This window comes from Labeo rohita, chromosome 22, assembly GCF_022985175.1.
Source record: "Labeo rohita strain BAU-BD-2019 chromosome 22, IGBB_LRoh.1.0, whole genome shotgun sequence".
Classification (NCBI taxonomy): domain Eukaryota; kingdom Metazoa; phylum Chordata; class Actinopteri; order Cypriniformes; family Cyprinidae; genus Labeo; species Labeo rohita.
In genome coordinates, this window is record NC_066890.1 from 50,165,040 (window position 1) to 50,187,243 (window position 22,204).

Below are 22,204 nucleotides of genomic sequence, written 5' to 3' on the forward strand. Positions count from 1 at the left end.
TGCTGTTGAGCTTGTGAATGCGTTGACCAATCAGAGGCGTTCAGATCAGTTAACGCTAAAATGCCACTTTCTGGCGAATTCAGAAAACAGCGCAGATGAAAAAAAGTGAAGATGTGAGTCAAATCTGTAAGTAAGATTCACAGTGTAAACAGTTTCAGTGATTTTAATGGGACTTTTTGAAAGTGTTTGAACTCTAGATTGTCAGTGAACATGTTATTTGATAATGTAAATGTTCTTTGCTTTTTCTGTACAATGAATGTGTACAATGAATGTGTTATGATCGTTTAGAGCCCTTAAAGCTGCATTTAAACTGCATTTTGGAAGTTCAAACTTGGGGGCACCACTGAAGTCCACTATATGGAGGGAAATCCTAAAAATGTTTTCCTCAAGAAACATAATTTCTTACCGACTGAAGAAAGAAAGACACAAACATCTTGGATGATAAGGGGGTGAATAAATTATCTGTAAATTTTGGTTCTGGAAGTGAACTTCTCCTTTAAAGGTGAGAATCGAGATATTTCATGATATAATTAATGCGTTTGCGAATGTTTCAAATTAAAGGGAAAAAATAAATAAAACATAAGTGGCTGCTGTCTCACATGATGACACCACCCCATTTGTGCCCCTTCAAAAATAATGAGTGTATGACGCCCCTGTACGCAGTTATAGACAACTACACTGTCTGTTACAACCTACATACTTATAGCAGCCTAAATATTGTATGTAGCCTATTTGCGCGCATCAGTGAGTAGCTCTCAAAACGCGGGGTTTCACACGTGAGTTTAAAATATTCTAGCTGAGCCCCCAGAGTGAGTTTTTTTTAGGCGACTGTTATGTAGAACGTATAGCCTTATTGTTTCCATGGCGACGCGTCGTGTTTGTCACGTGACACAACGCAGCCACAATAGCGCTGTAGTACACATGTATCACTTTTATATCGTTTTTCCCGTTTTATTATTAATATTCACAAACGTGCCGACTGTATTATGAAATATCTGATATTCCGATTCTGAAATATGTGCAAGTAAATGTATTTGGAGGTTTAAACACTTTTATAATGAGCGTGTTAGTTGATCTATACCGGGTGATGGGCGCCGCCATGTTAGTTCGCGCTGAATCCAAGCTGTGGGATTTACAAAACGCAAATTCATCCTCTCCTCCCGAAAAACATTAAAGTAAGTCTCTGGTGAGCTTGGAGAAAAGCAGAGTAAACTTTATAGTTACCTACACAATGTGTATGATATCAATAAAACATGTCGTCAGATAACATTTGTAAGGATCATTATTGCCGCTGCCATAGACATTGGCGTGTATTTTGCAAACTATAAATGCATCGTTTTACTAAGACTTATGTGTATTTAAATGTCTGGAACCTAAAATAAGCATTATATGGTTGAAAACACGGAATAGTTGCGATAATATGACAAACGCTCAGCGCGTCCGATCTGGCTCAGCGCCAGCCAAAGCGCCAAAGCAGATTTGAATTCAGCAGTTGATCACGTGATGCGCTGAAAGTTCGAATCACACTGGTGTGATCGTACGCGTGAAAGGGTTAAAATCGCTCTTGAATGCGCGGGCGCGTTTTACTTTGGGTTTCGATTTAACGATCGCGCGAACTCTCGGCGTTGCTGCGTGCATTCTACAATACAAGCATGCCTTTGCGTTAATCCGCCCCAGGATACAGTAAAACGGATTTTGGTGTTTTTGTACCAGAAATTTCAATGAAGAGAAGAACTACAGATCACTTGGCAATATGTACAGTAGAGCTGATGAAGAAAGTAATTATATGTTCATTCTCCAGTTCAGCATTAATTTGAATAAAATCGATATAATCAAAGAACGGGCAGGATTGCATATATGAAATATATGAAAATTTATTTCGACTTCAGAGAGTAAATGTGCTAATAGTATTCATGTGGATTCCAGCACACATAAGAATTAAAGGGAACGAAGTTGCAGATGTTTTAGCTAAGGAGGCATGTATGAGATTATAGAAAGAGCATATTGAAAATCAGAAGCAAAAGTAATAGTTTAGAATAGTATAATAAAGGAATGGCAATATAACTGGGATAGGAAATAGGCAGACATTACAATAGAATCCAGGAGAAAGTAGGAAGCAGGAGGGTATGTAAAGGAAATAACAAAAGGTATAATTACACGATTGAGAATGGGACACACAGGGTTAAATAAAACATTATATCTAATAGGGAAACATCCCACTGGCTGATGTAATTATTGTCAGGAGGAGAAATCAGTGGAACACATATATCGCTGCCAAAAGTACATCACAGAAAGGGAAGTAGTGAAAGTTGGGGAACAAAGTTCTATAGAAATTAGCATTAAATATATATTTAATGGTCATAACACTGGAATTTTATTATTATTATTATTATTATTGTTGTTGTTGTTGTTGTTGTTGTTATTAATTATTATTATTCTTGTTGTTGTTAATATCTGGGAGGTATTTGACTCAGGCCCAATTTAATACTTAAGCATTGATCGCGGAACGTATCGAAAGAGGGGGGATCCGGGGCTCGCGCTGATGACGTAACGAGAGGGACGCGCCTTCGTCCCTTGTACACACCCCAAACTCTTTTGACCCCTCCACCACGTCAAATCAGTGACACAAAGCGAGGCGCATAGAAAAATGAAGCGGGGGTTCCGGGCAAGATGGCGGATCGGGTGCACCTTACATTGTGAGCTCTGAAGGACTGTCCCAGATTTTCACATGTTAGGCTATCCAATCGCTATAATATGTTCCTTTTTGAACCAGCAGATATATCAAGAAACTAAAAACTAAATGAAAGAAGGTGCACCATGACTACGAAGAAGAATCTTGCTTTATCCCGCAGTAATGAGCTAGTTGACGGCCATGAGTATGCTACAAGGATGGAAGTTTCCACCGAGAATATAAAAAGAAAAGATCCTTTCTCACCGGCAAAGAACGCACCAACAGTTAAAAGGAAGGACACTGGGTCAGAAGGTAAAGAAGGAATGAATGCAGTCTTAGAAGCAATAAAGCAGCTAACGGATAAGGTGGATACACTAGGTACTCAGCTACAACAAAACTCCATCATGTTAACCAGCATAGCCAAGGCAGTCGAGTTTAACGTGGCCGAAATCAAGGACTGCAAAACTCAGTTACAGTCTTCGGTCCAAGAAGTAGCAGCTTTAAAGAAAGATAACGCGGAATTGATGGAGCGTGTATTGGAGATGGAGAGATACAAACGCCGGTGGAATCTGAGGATTCGTGGTCTAAAGGAAAAGGAAGGTGAAGACGTACGTGAGGCAGTTGCTCAGTTGCTGGTGAAAATCTCCCCATCATGGTCCTCGAACATTAACCACATTGTGGACTCGGTTCATCGAATTGGTAGACGTGAAGAAAACAAAACAAGGCATGTCATCATTCAATTTACTCAGAGAATACACCGAGATGCGCTGTGTAGAACGACCAAGGATCACGCGATCTGCAAAGAGCTCCGAATCAGCTTCATCGAAGACCTCTGTAAAGCCGACAGGGAGACCCGAGCTGTACTGTGGCCTAAGATAAAAGAAGCTAGGGATGCGGGGAAGCGTGCATACTTCAGAGGAGGTGCTGGATATATAAACGGACAAAGAATCACTTAGGAGCACACAAGGTATATGAACAAAGGCAGTATTTAAAGATTGAAAATGTCTTTTGACTTGTAGGTTTTGTTTGGATGGTTTTGTTTGCATTGAATGCAGTTGGAAGGGACAGTGCCTGTTTGGGCTTTCTTTTCTCCAATTTTTTTAAAAGTATAACTTGTTAGACATACTAATATTTTTGGCTGTTGCCAATTTTGTTTATGAATAATTTTGTTTTTTCTTGTATTTCACTTAATGCTAGGGGCTTAAGAGAGAACACTAAGAGAAAGTCATTATTTCTGTTTTGCAAGGGCGAAAAAGCACACTTTATTTTGTTGCAGGAAACTCACTCCAAACCAGAGGATGAAAAATTTTGGGTTAATCAGTGGGGAGACAAAATTCTTTTTGATCATGGGTCCACTAGATCAGCAGGTGTAGCTGTTTTGTTTTGTAACTCGCCTGGTAAAGTAGTGACATCTAGATTCAGTAATAATGGTCACTTGTTAATCTGTGTCTTGCATATGGATGACCATTATTTTATTATGGTCAATGTTTATGGTTTTAATAATGTAATTCAAAATAGACAGTTGATTTCAGATGTTTCCAATGTCATTGTAAACCTTAAACTTATTTATCCAACTGCTAGTATAATTATGGGTGGTGATTTTAACATGGTTAGTGATGAGTGCCTTGATAGATATCCCTCCAGATGTAGTCAAAATTCTTCTTACAACCCTGTTTTAACAGATTTTTGTCGTACTCACAATCTATTGGATCCTTGGCGATTTAAATATCCTAACATGGAACAGTATTCCTGGTTTAAACCAAATAGTGTAATAAAGTCAAGAATAGATTTTTGGTTAATTTCAGTTTCTATTATGAATCTTGTTAGTGACTGTTGTATGTCAGCAGCCCCTCTCACTGACCATTCTGTTATTAAATTGATTTTTAAACCTCCTGGTGTTAGCCGACAAAATAAAGGGTATTGGAAATTCAATTCATGTTTATTAAAATGCCAGTCATTTAATGAGGGTATTAGGGCCATAGTCTCTGTTGTGATGTCTGATAATTTAATAGTATCATACATCTCCAAATGGGAATTTCTTAAATTTAAAATTAGGGAATATTCAATTTGTTTTGGAAAAACACTGAATAAAAGTAATAGATTATCTGAAATTAATATTATTAAAGAAATAAATGTCTATTATAACAAAAAATCACCTACAGATAATGAAAAACAGAAGTTACAAGGTCTTTTAAACAAACTTGATATAATTTATCTTAATAAAGCAGAAGGGGCTTTCATCAGGTCTAGGGCTAAATGGATTGAGGAGGGGGAAAGGAGTACATCATATTTCTGTCGGTTAGAAAAAAGAAGGCAAGAGAGGCTTTCAGTTAAATCCTTATTAATTCAGGGCCAGGTAGTTACTGATCAAGCTTCAATCACTAAGGAAGTTGTTTCTTTTTATAGTAATCTATATTCATCAACCCTTTCTATGGATGACAAAACAACCTTTTTTGATCATATTAAAGACTTTATTCCCCTTATTGATGATGATTTTGTAACACTGTGTGATGCAGATATAACCTCTGATGAATTGGATAAAGCAGTAGGCAGTTTATCTTTAGACAAATCTCCAGGATGTGATGGCCTTACTGCAAATTTTTATAAACACTTTTGGAGCATACTAAAACAACCTTTTATGCTTATGTTAAGAGAAGCAACAGAAAAGATGTCATTTCCATCCACCATGAAACAAGGGACAATAACTTTAATTCCTAAGCCTGATAAGGACCCCAAAATTTTGGATAACTTTAGGCCAATTACATTATTAAACACAGATTATAAAATTGTAGCCCTTATATATGCAAATAGATTGAAAGTGTTTTTACACAAAATTATAAGCGAATCTCAATCTGGCTTTATGAAGGGAAGGTCTATACACAATAATATTCGTTTAGTGTTTGATCTTTTGGATTACAGACATCTAATAGAAGAAGATGGCTTTATTCTCTTTATTGACTTTTATAAGGCATTTGATTCAATTGAACATCCCTTTATTTTTGATTGTTTAAGATTGTTTGGTTTTGGAGATAAGTTTCGAAACATCATAAAGTCGTTGTATGAAGATTCTAATAGTTCTGTCTCCTTATCAGGAGGTACTTCACCCAGATTTCCCATTAATCGTGGTATAAAGCAGGGTTGTCCTATGTCCCCATTTCTTTTTATTATAAGCACAGAGATGCTTTCCATCTTTATTAAAAACTCTACAATAGCTCCATTAGAGGTACTTGGCCAGTCAGTAATCATTAGTCAATTTGCAGATGATACAGCTTTTTTTTTTGAAGCAATTATCAGAGGTTCCCAAATTACTACAATCTATTCACATTTTTTCCAATGCCTCTGGTTTAAAAATTAATATGAACAAATGTGAATTAATGCCAATCCATCAATGTCACTTAACTGATGCTTATAACATTCCTATAAAATCAAAAGTTAAATATTTAGGAAGGCTTATCTCTAAAGATTCATCTGAAAATGAATTTATGAATGTGTGGAAAACAATAGATACATGTCAAATTAAACTCTTGGCTGTTGAGAGATATAAGTCTATTAGGTAGAATATTTCTGACAAAGATGGAAAGTATTTCAAGATTAATATATCCTGCATACACAATTGCTATTTCAAATAGAGCTATCAAAAAAATTAATCAGATTAACTTTGGTTACATCTGGAAAAAGAAGACCCATTACATGAAAAAAGTACATATGATAAAACAATATAAAGATGGAGGTTTACAAGCTATTGATTTTGATTCTATAAATGGGACCCTTAAAATTAATTATCTGAAATCCCTTTTAAATCAAAACAATTTTTGGTTTCATATTCCCAGAGAGTTATTCAAGAAATTAGGAGGAATAGAGTTTCTATTAAGATGTGATTTCACTGTTCAACGTCTCCCAGTAAAATTATCACAGTTTCACCAGCAAGTCTTGCTATATTGGAAGATTCTATATAACCATAATTTCACACCACACAATACACCACTATGGAATAATAGATACATTACAGTTAGAAACAAATCATTGTATGATAAGGATTGGATGGAGAAAGGTATTTGGTCAGTGTCTCATTTAATGGAAAAGAGTGGTATTATATCATATGAGAGTTTCTGTATTAAATATTTAAATTGTAATCGGGCTAAATTTGAATCGGTTGTTAAAGCTATCCCTAATTCTATTATTAGTCTAATTAAAGAAACTCTCTTTTACTCTAATACCATGACCTTATGTTTACCTCCATTGATAATTGAAGGCTGTGAATTTAGAGAAGGTAAACTATCAAACAAAAATATTAGAAATATGTTTAACAATATTTCCTATCCTATCATAGTTTACAGAAATTCAATTTCTTACTATTTCCAAAAAGATATCATTCATATTCTCAGAACTAAATACTTAAAATTTCCTTTATCTCCCAAAATTAAAGAAATTCATTTTAAATTTTTAAACGGAATATATCCATCCAGTGAGTACTTAAGACTTAGATTTGGATTTGATACTAACAAATGTATATTTTGTGATGATATTGAAACCACAGATCACTTGTTTTTTCATTGTATGTATGTTGATGCATTATGGTTGGATATTCATGACTGGCTTAACCCAAAGGTACGTAACCTTGATAGCTTCACCCTAAAGGACATTAGCTATGGACTTGTAATGAATAATAGTAAAGATGAATTTCTGGTAAATAACATCCTCATGTTGGGTAAATTCTATATACATAAGTCAAAATACTTGAAAGTAAAACCAACATATTGTGCATTTCATAATGAGTTTATTTTGTATACAAAAGCCCTAAAGGTAATGAAAGGTAAAAATGCAGTAAATTTGTTTTTAATTATTATAGAATATGATTTACAAGAAAAACCCTAGCCTCCCTGCATGGATGTTTTTTTTTTTTTTTTTTCTCTCTCTCTCTTCGTTCTCAATCTTTTTTGTATGCACCTGTTTTGTAGTAATACAATGATGTTTGATATTGCCGAGTTGTTTGTATATGAATAATTGTTCAATAAAAAAAAGAAAAAAGGAAAAAAAAAAAAAAAAAAAAAAAAAAAGTTTTACTTTGCTAAACTTTATTTTTTCTCTCAGGGGTTAACTTTTCTTTTGCAATTATTTTTTTTTTACTTGCAAAAAAGCAATTTTTTTCTCAATACTCTATTTTTATTTGCAAAACATATTTTTGTTTGCAAAACATTATTTTATTTTGCAGATATATATGGCCTTATTTTGACTCCATAGGAAACTTCCCACACAGCTCCGGCAAAGGTAATTACAATGAATGTGTCGGGGGAAATAGAAATTAGATATTTTAAGTGTTTTCTGAGTCAGTGTCCCAAGGACTAAGTTGCGGATCCTGACTCACCATCTCCTCTTTGGACACGCCTTTAGAGAAATGCATCTTTACAGATTACATATTGAAAGATTTTTTTTTTTTTTTTGAAAGAGTATTAGTTTTGTTTCTTTAAATAATCATTTCAAGCTTTCTATAGATATATGTATCATGTCTGTGAGGTATGTATTCGTTGAGTTTCCGTTAATTGTTGTGAAGCTTTCCTGTTGAGGCAACAGAAAGCGCATCATGTTTGTTTTCTTTATTTAATAAATGCACCGTTCGCAACGTTTTTTTTTTTTTTTTTTTTTTTTTTTTTTTTTTTTGATATTGTGAGTGCACACAAACAAAAGACCCTTAACAGTTCCGAATGATGTATTACTCTTACCTTTACGAGCAAAAATGACGGAACATTTTAAATTGTTTCCACTGAAAAAAAATGCAAGTAATCGCGCTGGCGCCTCCATTTCCTGCAATTCGGCTTTAGCTTCCACTCTCCGCACAAAGGATTGGGCATGAGTCTAATAGCGCACATTTATCTGTTTAACGTTGAAACTAACATTGTTTTATATTTGAACTCTTTTAGGCCTATATCTATAGATCTTATTTTAGGCAAGTCGTGATTTGAGAAGGCAAAAATGATCAAACAGACTGTGCGTGTTTGATCAATGTGTCGGATCAGTCTTTCGCTGACCACTTGGTCATTACTTTAAAAAACAAAAACAAAAATTTGGAAAACTTTAATGAACAAAAATGCTCCAAATGTTTTCTAAATTAACGTAACAAAAGAATGAAACGAAATATAATCACTTTGCCATTAAAACTGAACTATTTCAATAGATGAAACAGTAGTATAAGGTGTTTTTGGTGAAGACTGTCTGACATGGGCCGGGCTAGGGCATATGAGGCCCGTGCTGGGCTATAATGAAGATTTATCCCAATACTCTTAAGTTATTATTTAATGTTTGCAACAAAGAAATGTAGCCTATACCGTGTATCCTGCTCGTGAAGCTTGTTTAAAACATAAAGCTTAACTTGCATGAGCAGAGCTCTCTCTGGATCAGCAGTTGCGGGAAAGCAGGTTTAAATATTCCGATGTGATTGCGATTTCAAATGTTTTATAGACATGGCGAAGTCATCATCATAGCAATAAGATTGTGTGTGTTTGAATCGAGATCGCGAACTTTTAATGAATAATCCATAAACGTCTATAGCCTATGTATGTCATACTCTACTTAAGTACTCTACTGTACTTAAAAGTCTATGAATGGATCATTAGCACAATCGCAGTGTTAAAATCCTGGCGTTACGGATTTTTAGAGTAAAGATTTAAACTTGTGGTGTTGAATTTTAGAGGATTAACACTAGCAAGTGTAAACAGCGCCCTCTGACCGGTGTAAATACGGATTTATATTCCGGGACGTTTGCTCGTGTGCGCGCCTCACCCATTTGAAATATTTTTTACAGACGCCATTTTCTTTCCTCGCGATGCGGAGCATATGAGGACGGGAAACAACAAAATAAAGTGTTTAATCTTACGCACAAAATGTGTTTTGTAATATCATATCGTTTTAAAACGATATTAATGTGCTGTATGCCGCTAAACTTTTCTCAAATACATTTTTTTTTCCACGCGCGATGCGGAACAGACGAGAGCTGTGTCCCTTACAAAAATGTCCTGTGGTATTCCATATGATAATACATCAAAAGTACCACATACGATTTGTGTGGTAATTGTGTAGTATTGTGTTGTTTTTTGGGACATTTTACCACAGAATTTTGTTGTACAGTATGTAATATTCCTGTAATATTCTTGTGGTAACGTGTGGTATTACTTTCACATTTCTGTAGTATTTACCACAGGATTCTGTGTTGTACAGTATGTAATATTGCTGTAATATTCTTGTGTAGTCATATTTCTGCAGTAATACTAGGACTATCCTGTAATAAACCTGTGGCCCTTAATTGTTATATTTTCGGAGTATTCTGTGGTATTCCTTTAACCTTTCAAGTGAGGGTACACTGTAAACCCCGATAGGCCTTAAAAACATTGAGTACAAGTATCTCAAAAAAAACTTAATGACTTTTATTGAACAGAATTTTCTTAACCGCTTCCATTTAACACAGTGAAAATTAATATTTAAAATACAACAATATATTGTTAATTGTTGTATATTGTTGAAAATTAATTTCTACACACTGTAGAGTTTAAACATTTTCCATAACACCACAAAACTTTTACAACCTCAAAATGCAAAAGCATCAAATGCAGATGTACTTTGGTACATCTCGATAAATGAAATATAAGTCTTTTTAACCCTTTAAAACAAAAGCTTTTTTCGCCCTAAATTGCCCAACCTCAGCACTAACAAGAGTCAAGTAAATGTGTTATATCAAGGAAAACCTGTAAAGGCAATGTGTACAAGGATATCTGGCTTCAAACTGAAAATGACAAGACAGCAGCAACAGTAAAATGACAAAATGCAAATATTTTACAAAATTATTTCTTTTTACAGGTTTACATTCAATAACTGCTGTTAGTGATAAGGCTGGGTGCATATACAATGCCAAAAAATTAGAGCAGACAGTAATTGTGCAAACAAGTGTCACTCATTCAAAAGATGAGAATCCCTGATGTCAGCTGTGTTGTAGTTTGGAGCGTTTAGCCAAGCCCAGGCCCGGTTTTACAGGGGTCTGGGCAAAAAAACCCTCACTTGAAGCTGTAATAATAGCATGCTAGTGGAAGAGATCTAGCAAACTATCCCCAGAACATCTCCAAGATCTGGTTCACCAGACTCCTCCTGAATAAATAAGAGAGAGATACAAACAGAAATTAATAACCAACTAACCAATATCAAGTCTAATATCATGTTATTTATACAGCGCGTTATTTACACAACAGGTTGTGTCAAAGCAACTTTACAGTATTAAATAGGACAATAGTGTCTCAATAATGCAAAGGTTCCAACACTGTAAAAAACAACCTACAGAATCTACTCAATAAAATGAGGTAAACTGAGGTAACAATTTACACTCAGTTTGTTTGGGTAGATTCTATCCTATATGTCTGAGTAAAGAATACCTGAATTTATCAGCTAAGACAAACTAAAAAAAAGTAGGTAAAGTCTACACAGCAAAAAGCCCAGTGTTAAATGAACTCTCCCGGGAGTTTGAGTCCATACTCAAGAGTGTTAAAATGAACACTGAAGCAGTGTTAGAGTTAATGGGGTAATTAAGTGATTCATTGAGTGATGATTGACCATTATTAAAGACGCCTGATGTTAATAAGCAGAATCACCAAAAGGAGAAAATCTAATTTTGTAAGTCGCCATTATAGTGGTCAGTGTTAGCATTAGTTGGGCTCTTGACCCGTAGCCTTTTAACATTAGCTTTTGTTCAACTGTTTAGTTAAACTAGCCAGACAAGCCAATGAGCAAAAGTCATGCAGTGGTGATAATTCTGTTTTAAAATAAACTTAATTTGAGCCACTGAAACCATTTAGAGTTCTATATCCTTTATTTATTACAACTGCCTTGTGGTTTCACAGCAGCAAAAAAATGATAAAGCCTGAATTTTTTTTAAAATTCTGAATGGACTTCTTACAAGCTCCTCCGATCAAAAAAAACTTTCAAAAGTTGTTCTTTTAGGCACACACAGACATCATGAATCAGCATATGAATCTCAAAAATGGTGACAAACAGCATATACAGGAACAGATCAACTCTAAACATCATGGAAATCATCAGCTCATAATTTATTCATGCCACAATGCATGATGGGAGATATGGATGAGTTTTGATTGCCTACAACATACGTTTTTGTTGGTCACCATTATTGTGATTCTCATGCTGATTGTTGATGTCTGTGTGTCTAAATCTAAAAACATTTATATTTTTTCCGGTCAAATAAATTTCAGAAACACCTGTCGGATTAAACCAACATAAACAAAATGTAACTCACTTACTCTTATTGCTATTTCATGACTTTGTCAAAGCATATTCAAAACCACAAAATCTCATTTTTTCTGCTTTGTCTGACTGTTATAACTCAATTACAATACCCAAGCAAAATCTAATATTAAAAAATTACTGGTAAGAGCTACACTAATGCTAACACTGACCACTATAATGGCAACTTACAAAATTAGATTTTCTCCTTTTGGTGATTCTGCTTATTAACATCAGGCGTCTTTAATAATGGTCAATCATCACTCAATGAATCACTTAATTACCTCATTAACTCTAACACTGCTTCAGTGTTCATTTTAACACTCTTGAGTATGGACTCAAACTCCCGGGAGAGTTCATTTAACACTGGGCTTTTTGCTGTGTAGACTTTGCCTACTTTTTTTTAGTTTGTCTTAGCTGATAAATTCAGGTATTCTTTACTCAGACATATAGGATAGAATCTACCCAAACAAACTGAGTGTAAATTGTTACCTCAGTTTACCTCATTTTATTGAGTAGATTCTATAGGTTGTTTTTTACAGTGAAGTTGCCGCAAAGTCAGATTGCAGAGGACTCATCTGGGTCTAAAAGCTGCATTTAAACTGCATTTTTAATCTTCAGTCTGCTGACCACCATTAAAAAAATCCTGGAATGTTTGCTATTCAGAACATTTAAAGAAAAATGGCCCACTTCATATTAATCAAACAGACAAATCCCATTCTGAATGCTGATGAAAATTTTATATATATAACTGAAATGCTCATACATTTACGGTAACACTTTAGAATAGGGTAAATGTATTCACTATTAACTACAACCTTTCCCGCAATAAATTCCTAATTTGCTGCTTATTAATAGTTAGTAAGTTAGTTGTTAAGTTTAGGTATTGGGTAGGATTAGGAAAAAATGATTGAACACTACAGATGTTTATATACTCCACAAGACAAAATAATATCTAATTTAAATGACCACGTGCAAAAGTTTACATACCCTTGAATCTCAACACTGGGTGTTGTTTCCTGGATGATTCATGACTGTTTTTATCTTTTTTATCTTTTATCTTAAGTTCCTTGTTTGTCCTGAGCAGTTCATCTGCCTGCTGTTCTTCAGAAAAATCCTCCAGCTCCTGCACATTATTTGGTTTTCCAACATCTTCTACATATTTTAACACTTTCCAAATGTGACTGTATGACTTTGAGATCCATCTATTTAACAATGAGAACAATTGAGGGACTCATACATAAGTATCAGTAAATGTTTTCACCTTTTGTAATAGTAGGCAACACAATGCATTAAGAGCCAGGGGGGTGTAAACTTTTGAACTGGAATGTTTTGAATGTGTACATTTTTCTTGTTTGCATATTTTTTCCCCTCCATTTAGTATTGCACTTCACAAGGTACATAAATATTTATATCTCTCCCAAAAGACTATGTAAGTACAATTTACCCTGATCATCCAATTCAATGGTTCTTAATGTATTGTGTTGCTTTCTTGAGCATCAGTGAATGTTCTCATCTTTTTTTTTTAATAGTTATGAATTAGTTCCCCAATTGTCCTCAGCTGGAAAGATGGATCTCAAAATCATACATTCACTTTTGAAATGGGTTCAAATATGCAGATGCTGCTGGAAAACCAAATAATGTGCAGGAGCTGGAGGATTTTTCTTAAGAAGAGCAGGCAGCTGAACTGCTCAGGACAAACAAAGAAATAATGAACTATCACAAAACATAAAAACAGTCATGGATCATCCAGGAAACCGCACACAGTATTAAGATACAAGGGTATGTAAACTTTTAAATGGAGTCATTTTTATAAATTCAGTCATTATTTGGTCCTGTGGAGTTTAAATAAACATCTTTTTTTGCGTATTCTGCAAGGGGTATGTAAACTTATGAGCAAAACTTTACATGATCATTGTACATTAAATTTAAACACCCAGAAACCAGACACCAATAATACAAACTCAAAGCCTAAAAAAGCCCAGTTCCTTAAATAAAAGTTAGAAACTTACTTTCTTTAGTAAAACACTAAAAACCCATGATCCCTTGGTCACTAACACTCTTGGTGGTCCACTGGTGTTTGGCGATGTAGTGAGGTCTTCTGAAACAAAACAACTGGTCTGTGTAAGAAACTAAACATTATTTGTTACATCACTCACATAATGACATACAGTACTTGTCTAGTTTGTAAACATTACAATTTGTAAATGTTCACAAAGAAGACTCTTCAGCTCACCAAGGCTGCATTTATGTGCTCAAAAATACAGTAAAAACTAAAAACACTAATAGCATCAAAAAGTTTTAAAATAACTGTTTAAACTGTTTGTAAAATACATCTTAAAATGTAATTTACTGCTGTGGAGCAAAGCTGAAACATTATTAACATTATTAAAAAAAAAAAAAAAAAAATAAATATATATATTATCAGTATATTAGAATGATTTCTGAAGGATCATGTGACACAACTTACACTGCCAAATCATGCTGGAACCTAACCTAAAAAAAAGGTCAAAGTTTAATCCTCCATCAGAACCATTCAATCTGAATTCCTTATACTTACAGTACAGTTCATTACTATGTAGACCTGCCACAAATGTATATATATATATATATATATATATATCCATCTTAATTTTACAACATGGACTTCTGCTTCAATAGCTACTACAGGCAATCTTGGGTAAAACTATATCTGCACTACAAACACCAGCGTGATATATATAGAATAATAAATGAATTAAACTAAGAAATACCCATTTGCAGTATCAAACATCAAAACAGACCATTTCAGTTGAATTTACAAATGAATGTGCCACTTTTACGTGTCACTCCTGTTACTGTGAATGTACAGTAATGCAGTACAGTACAGTAAAACTGCAGCGCTCTAGTAATGGATCCCGCCTTATAAATGACAGTGTAAATAGAAGAGAAGCTGCTGCTAAAGTTATACGTTTCTGTTCTGGTAAACACCAGAACAAAGGCATTATACATTAACTGGACCAAACTAAAATTGACGTCGTTTAACGTTATTTGAGTAACGTTATATAAAAAGTTCGTTTTCTAGCAGCTTCGCCTCGTGGCTCTTTCAAGTAAAGACCGTTCACTCGTCGCTCATATTTGCGCTCTCATACACATACAACACGACCTTTGGGCGACTATATGGTATTTAAGTTTATTCGTCAGCACATTAATAGATGTACAACCGCTGCCATGTAAGTTTAATTCATATTTCCCCTTTAAACGGCATACAATTTCATAGCAGTATTCACCGAATATAACCGTGTTTACAGTATACCATGGCAAGTCTTACAATTACTCCATAAGAAGACTAGAAACGGCCACATTTTTTTCAAAAGCCTTCTTAAAACACATTTAAAATATATATTAAACACTTACTTTAAGACCAGTGATGATTGTCGTCGAAAGTTAAGAGCACAGATCCAACCTGCTGCAGATTCAGTCAGAGTTTTCCTCAAGAGTCGATTCCCGCCGGCGCCTTCACCGTGCGGGGGCTTCTCCTATGGCGTTAGATTTGGCGCATGTTTGGTAAACCAGCGCATGAAGCTCGTTAAGTGTGTACATGCACAGATTTGACACAGTTACAATGTGTGTACACTAAAGTCACAGCAACATTAATATTTGTAAAAATGGTCTTTAACATGAAAACAGATGTATGCACTTTTGATTATTGAGTGCAGAAGGTTTTTGGAAATTTAAGCCATTCTTAAATAGCCGCTTGCTATTCTAAAGTAAATGATTTTGTTAGGTGGTTTTCTGAAACCATTTAGCTGCATACATTTTCATAATCACTTGCAATTTACAGATTTCACAGCTGGAAGAGAGGTGTACATATGTTATAAGCATTTTATAAATGAGCCCAAGAAGGTAAAGTACTACAGGATATTCCTGTGATAGTGTACAACAAAAAGTGCTGTAGTAATTCTATCATTATTATCTCTGTTTCAATACTTTTGTATTACCATACAAAAAAACAACAGAAAAACAACATATGCCATCTAATGGTAAATTCTTGTGATACTGTACAGCAGAAAAGTGCTATGGTAATCCTGTCATATTTAGCTTGTGTTGGTATTACCACAGAAGAAAAACAGAAAAACAACATATGCCATTTAATGGTAAATTCTTGTGATACTGTACAACAGAAAGTGCTGTGGTAATCCTGTCATATTTAGCTATGCTCATTTGTTGTGTGGTAAATTTATGTTGTACTGTTGCAGTACCACAGGATTACCACTGGACATTTTTGTAAGAGCTCCTAAACTTTCTCTCAGAGAGGTAACGTTAACCTTATTTTCTTTCACTTGCGAAGAGGAGCAGACAGGGTATTTATCAAGGAAACACGAAAGTAAGTGTTTTACCTCAATTGTTATTTGTGTTTTATAAGATAATATTACTTTATGAAGATATTAACGCCGCAGTGCGTGCCTAACGAGCCTAAACGTTTCAAACATATTTGAATTCCTATGCAGTGTTGACGTGGAGGTCGCTTTTAACAGGGAAAGTAAGAAGTAAGTGTTTTGCCTCATTTAAAATATGTATTTTATAGCTGTATGCTTCTAAACCAATATAAACGTTTCTCACAGATCTCAATTGCTACGCAGTGCTGATGTAGAGATCATTTTTAACAGGGAAAGTAAGTGTTTTATCTAAGTGTTTTATTTAAAATATGTATTTTATAACGTCATATTGATTTATAGCTAAAGTTGTGTGTATTTATGTATTTAAACTGTTTGTCAGAGCAATATTTTCTTTCACTCACTATGCGGAGCAGACAGGGAAGTTGGTTTTATCAAGGAAAACACAGGAAGTAAGTGTTTTGTCTCATTTACATTATGTATAATATTATTTTATGACCACATTAATATGTTGTGTGCACCTAAACGTTTCTTACAGTGATATTTATGTGCTGTGCTCTCCTAAACTTTTTCTCAGGGAGATATTTTCTTTCAATCACGATGCGGAGCAGATGGGATCGAGCTGGTTTTATCAAGGAAAATGCCAAAAGTAAGTGTTTTACTTCATTTACATTATGTGTAATATTACTTTAGATTGATATTAATATGCTGTGTCCACCTAAACATTTCTCAGAGATTTGAATTACTATGCAGTGCTGACGTGGAGGTCGCTTCCAGCAGGGAAACATCAGAAGTAAGTGTTTTATCTTATTTAAAATATGTATTTTATAATGTATATTGATTTCTAGTGATATTTATGTGCTGTGCTCTCCTGAGCTTTTTCTCAGAGAGATATTTTCTTTCAATCACAACGCGGAGTAGACGGGAAAGGTGGTTTTATTAAGGAAAATGCCAAAAGTAAGTGTTTTACCTCATTTACATTAGGTGTAATATTACTTTATGATGATATTAATATGCTGTGTGCAACTAAACATTTCTCATAGATCTGAATTGCTATGCAGTGCTGAGGTGGAGGTCACTTTTAACAGGGAAACACTAAAAGTAAGTGTGTTATCTCATTTAAAATATGTATTTAAGTAAGTCTTTTACTTAATTTAATGTGTTTTTTATATTACTTTTTACATTTTTATGATGTTTTTAAATGCTGTGATGATGAAACATCCATGGTTTTTTTTTAGAATTAATGTACTTCTAACTTATTTGTCTGCATTTTTTTTTTAAATGCTGTGGATGAAACAGCCTTGAACTGCAAAATGGCAGAGCTCCAAAATGGCAGAGCTCCAAGCTGCATCAGCAAAAAAAAAAAAAAAAAAAAAAGTTCAGAATTAAATAGTTGTCACTTGATTGCCACTTGATTGTTTACTGTTACTTCAGCCAAAAATAAAAATGTTGTATTATTTAATTGCCATCAAGTTGATCCAAACCTGAATGAGCTTCTTTCTTCTGCTGAACACAAAAAAGGTATTGTGAAGAATGTTTGTAAACAGTTGTTGTCCACTTACTTCCATGGTAGGAAAATACTAAGAAAGTAAGTGGAGCCCCAAAACTGTTTGGTCACAAACATTCTTCAGAATATCATCCTTTGTCAGCAGAAGAAAAAAGCTCATACAGGTTTGGACCAACATGATGGTAAGTAAATAATTACATAATTTTCATTTTTGGGGAACTATCCCTTTAAATATATTTTAAATAACTTTAATATAAATGTGTTAATATTATTGTGTTTTGTAGCTGCAGTGATCTGTTAATTAAAAGTTTTTAAAAGATTACCCTTATTGTGTTTTTGCCATTAAATTTTTAGTTCAAATATATATATAACTTATATTTAACATATATTTAATTTACATATACATTGTTGCCCATATATGAACATATATTATATAGACATATATGTTCCATATATGTGTGTATTTGGGAAAATATATGTTACATATTTGAAAGCGGCCATTTTTGTAATTGTATTTTGAAATATATGTTGCATATATGTACAAGTATCTGGCATATATTTTGTATATCTGTGTAATCCATACATGGATGTATATATTATATATGTGTTTTACATATATTGCCATATATCAGATTTTCGTATGGGATTGACTGAACTGAAGGATGGTTTTGTGTGATCACCGCCCAAATTCGTGTGACGTCATAAACTCGGAGGCATCCGCTACCGCAATTGGCGTTGTTTTGTTTGTTTTTCTAGTGACGAACGCAGATTTATCAGTGTGTTAACTTTACTGATTAGTTTCAGCCATGTGTTGGACCATGAATCCGGTGAAAAAGTCCCTCAGCAGACCAGAATGTTACAGAGTCTATATCGTATCGTATTAGATATGTGTGCTCTTTTGAACAGTAAAACAACCACCCATTCAGACCACACTAGCATATACTAAAATCTACAGGAACAGCACTAACCTCGTAAACCTATTTGCTAATGCTTTTTTTTCTTCTACAAAAGGAAAAACAAGTGGTTTGTATCATTTGTTGGATAACACTCCTTCAGTCATACTCACATTTTGTTTCCTGATCCTCAGGTAGCGATTACTGAGCTAGAACTGAAGCAGGAGTCCATAACTTAAGCAGTGTCTGATCTACCATTATCATAGGACACTTAAGGTGAGGTTTGATTATGATCCTAATTTCACACTCCAAATTTTAACCATTGTTTTACCCATTTTACCCTGTTATACCATTGAAGTTTCTCATTAAAGCTGATGCAAACAAAATGAATGATCAACCACTATCAAACACAAATCATAAATTGTAAATCATATGTTGCATTTATTCTTTAAATGACCCAGACACTGGCCAAAAAAACAAACAAACAAACAAAAAAAAAAAAAAAAACAGAATATAACCTTTATAAGAAAAAACATGGATCAAGAATCTGCTTAGAATGAATAGAAACTACTTTATCTACCGTTAGATCATGGTCTTCATGCCTAGACAATTAAGATCCAGCCCCGGACACCAGATCCCATCAGAAAATATCCGTTTGTCCAGTATCAGAACAACTCGTCAGCAGAGAGGTCTAATACCCAAACCCTGTTAACAGGAGGTCATGTCTGGTACCCAAAATACCCAAAACACTATTAACAGTCTTCTATCAGCCAAGAAGTTGACTGAGGAAAAACCAGTAAAAGTGAAGAGCAGAAGCAGGAGACGAAGTAATGATGATAAAAAGGAGCAGAGTTTATTGAATAGTCTTAGTTGTGTATGTCTCAATGCTCAGACTTCATCTGGAGAACATAAATCCAACAAGTATTGTTATACCAAACTGATTCACATCAACATCCCATAAACCTTGAGTTTATATAAACATTCCCTTGTATCTCTTATTCATGAAGACAACCAGCCCTTGAAACCACACAGTCATAAGACTAAACCACAATGGAAAATATATATTAAAAAAATGACTATAATATAATATAAATGACTAATCAATTAATGAATCAATAAAATGAATAAATAAATGATAATGATTATTATAAATGATTATATGATTAAATGGAATAATAAAAATGATGAAATGATTAATGATTATAAATAAATGAATGAAGAATAAATGAAGAATATATAAAAAGAAAGCAAAACACAACACAAATGTATGATTGCTCTGAGGCAAAACACACACAGTGTGCATTTGAGGATCGTCAGATCCTTCACTACACTTTCAGAAAAAAGGTACAAGCTCTAACTAGTCATTACCTTTTTGCCCATTTAGAAACGTGTTCTTTTTCAAAATGTACTGCACATAACAGCTTTTGTACCTTTTTTTTCTAAGTGTAGTATTTGTTTAGCTGCAGGATCACTATATGAGATCATCGTGCACACGATGCATATAATATTTTACATTTTAATACTGTATATATTACTGTTTGATTGAGACATTTTTTGCAAAATTTAATGCATTAATGAGTTTTTGAAGTAAAGTGGCTTCCCTGTAGAGCAAGTCAACGGTTTCATGTGAGTGTAAATGAAAAAATTACGCCCAACAGATCAAACCACATTTCTGTCTAGTGTTCACTTTGTCACCTTTTGATGGATAGTTTGGCAAACATAAAAAATCTGCAATGAAATTGCTCATCCATAGACTCAGAGTCTGAGGTCATTGCAGGAGGTTTCCAATGAAAATGATCTGACAATAAGGGTCTTGTACTTAGAACAGTAATATGTACAAAATTTAAGTTTGATCATCTTTTCATTGTGATTGGTGTATATACCACACGAGTCTCCTCTTCAACATTATGTGAAAAAAAAAGAAGCACAACACAAGATAATAATAATAATAATAATAATAATAAAATGTGTGATGTAATGTGATTTATGATAGCCAAATCTTTTATATACACATGTGATAGATCATTATGCTATGAAAGCTCATTGCTACCACTAGGCTCATTGCAATAATCAATATATTGAGTTACCACACAATATATGCAAAGAACAGACATTAACAGCTGAAATGAAGGCATCATTTGAGGCCTTATAGTGTTTTCCTTACAACTACAGACTCTGGTATGAAAGAATAGGTGTAAATTGACTCAAAGCTGTAATTCACTGTTCTTGTGCATAAATGTAGCAATGCAAAATGGTGCTTACTCACATCTAGTGTTAAGGGAGTTTCACAAGGGAGAGAATGTGTTTTTGCATTTCACTTTTGCTGTCCAATAATAATGGCAATAATATCAAAATTATTTATGGGATAATACATTGCCCAAGGAAAAGTAGTTATCGTTAAGCAAACAAACAAACAAAAAAAAAAAAAAAAAATGACATGCAGAGTCAAAATTATGAGATTAATAATTCCAAATTCTGACATACTTGAGCATATTATAATATATGCAAATCAAAATTAGTATGGCATAATTTCACCATTTTAAGTTAGAATTTGTACTTTGTATATGATATTTTCAAGTTTTTAATTTATCATTTAGACTTTGTAATTGTGTAATTTCAATTTAGTATGTCACAATTTCTGAATTTGTCATAATTCACCACAGCATGATTTGTTTTTTCTTATGTAGTGGAAATGGACTTTATAATCCAGACAAAATCAAAAGTACACACTGATCTAGATCAGACTCTCTGCTAAAATTATATGGTAACACTTTACAATAAAGTAGTTAACATTAGTTAACACTGATAAAAATGATTCTGTGGTGTAGTAAATACTACAGAAAAACAAATGTAATTTCTACATAAAGTTAGTTCAGGCAATAATTAAAAATAATAATAATAATAAAGTACATTTTATATTAGTACTTAATTTAAGTTTGTAGAAGTTAAAGTGTAAATATAAATTATTAAAATAATGTACAGTCCTACAAAGCTATTATTATCAGAGCATGTGAGCAGAGCGTACAGTCATGAGAGCGTCATTTGCGACGCTATTGCAAGTAGGAACAACTATACATAGAAATTTTCTGTCAGCGCGTTATTTGAGCGGTCTTCATATGGGCCGTGAGCAACTCAACGGAACGCACATTCATAGAATGGAATATTGAGCCGAGCGTCACACATTGAGTGGTGTGTGCTGAATACTGCCGGACTGCGCAGCAGATATTTTCGGCCGTTTATCTCTTTTGAATTTCGATAAAAATCGGCTGTACACTAGTCTTGCTGCGCCCCCCCTATCATAACTCTGCGCCCTCCGGTTTGGGAACCACCGGCATAACCAAAGAATTTCTGCACAAACTGTCAGAAACCGTCTCAGGGAAGCTCATCTGCATGCTCGTCGTCCTCATCGGGGTCTCGACCTGACTGCAGTTCGTCGTCGTAACCGACTTGAGTGGGAAAATGCTCACATTCAATGCCG

General features: G+C 34.1%; 2 protein-coding genes and 1 long non-coding RNA gene across 20 annotated transcripts in view; 2 read left to right on the top strand and 1 right to left on the bottom strand.

The window, feature by feature from the left end:
- LOC127154068 (uncharacterized) overlaps nt 1-22,204 on the bottom strand; it is a 301,907-nt gene that overhangs the window by 176,083 nt on the left and 103,620 nt on the right. The window lies entirely within an intron of this gene.
- The window catches only part of LOC127154076 (uncharacterized), a 194,327-nt gene that overhangs the window by 149,812 nt on the left and 22,311 nt on the right, over nt 1-22,204 (top strand). The window lies entirely within an intron of this gene.
- The window catches only part of LOC127154072 (immunoglobulin superfamily member 10), a 154,568-nt gene that overhangs the window by 8,282 nt on the left and 124,082 nt on the right, over nt 1-22,204 (top strand). The gene's annotated exons all lie outside the window — the stretch shown is intronic.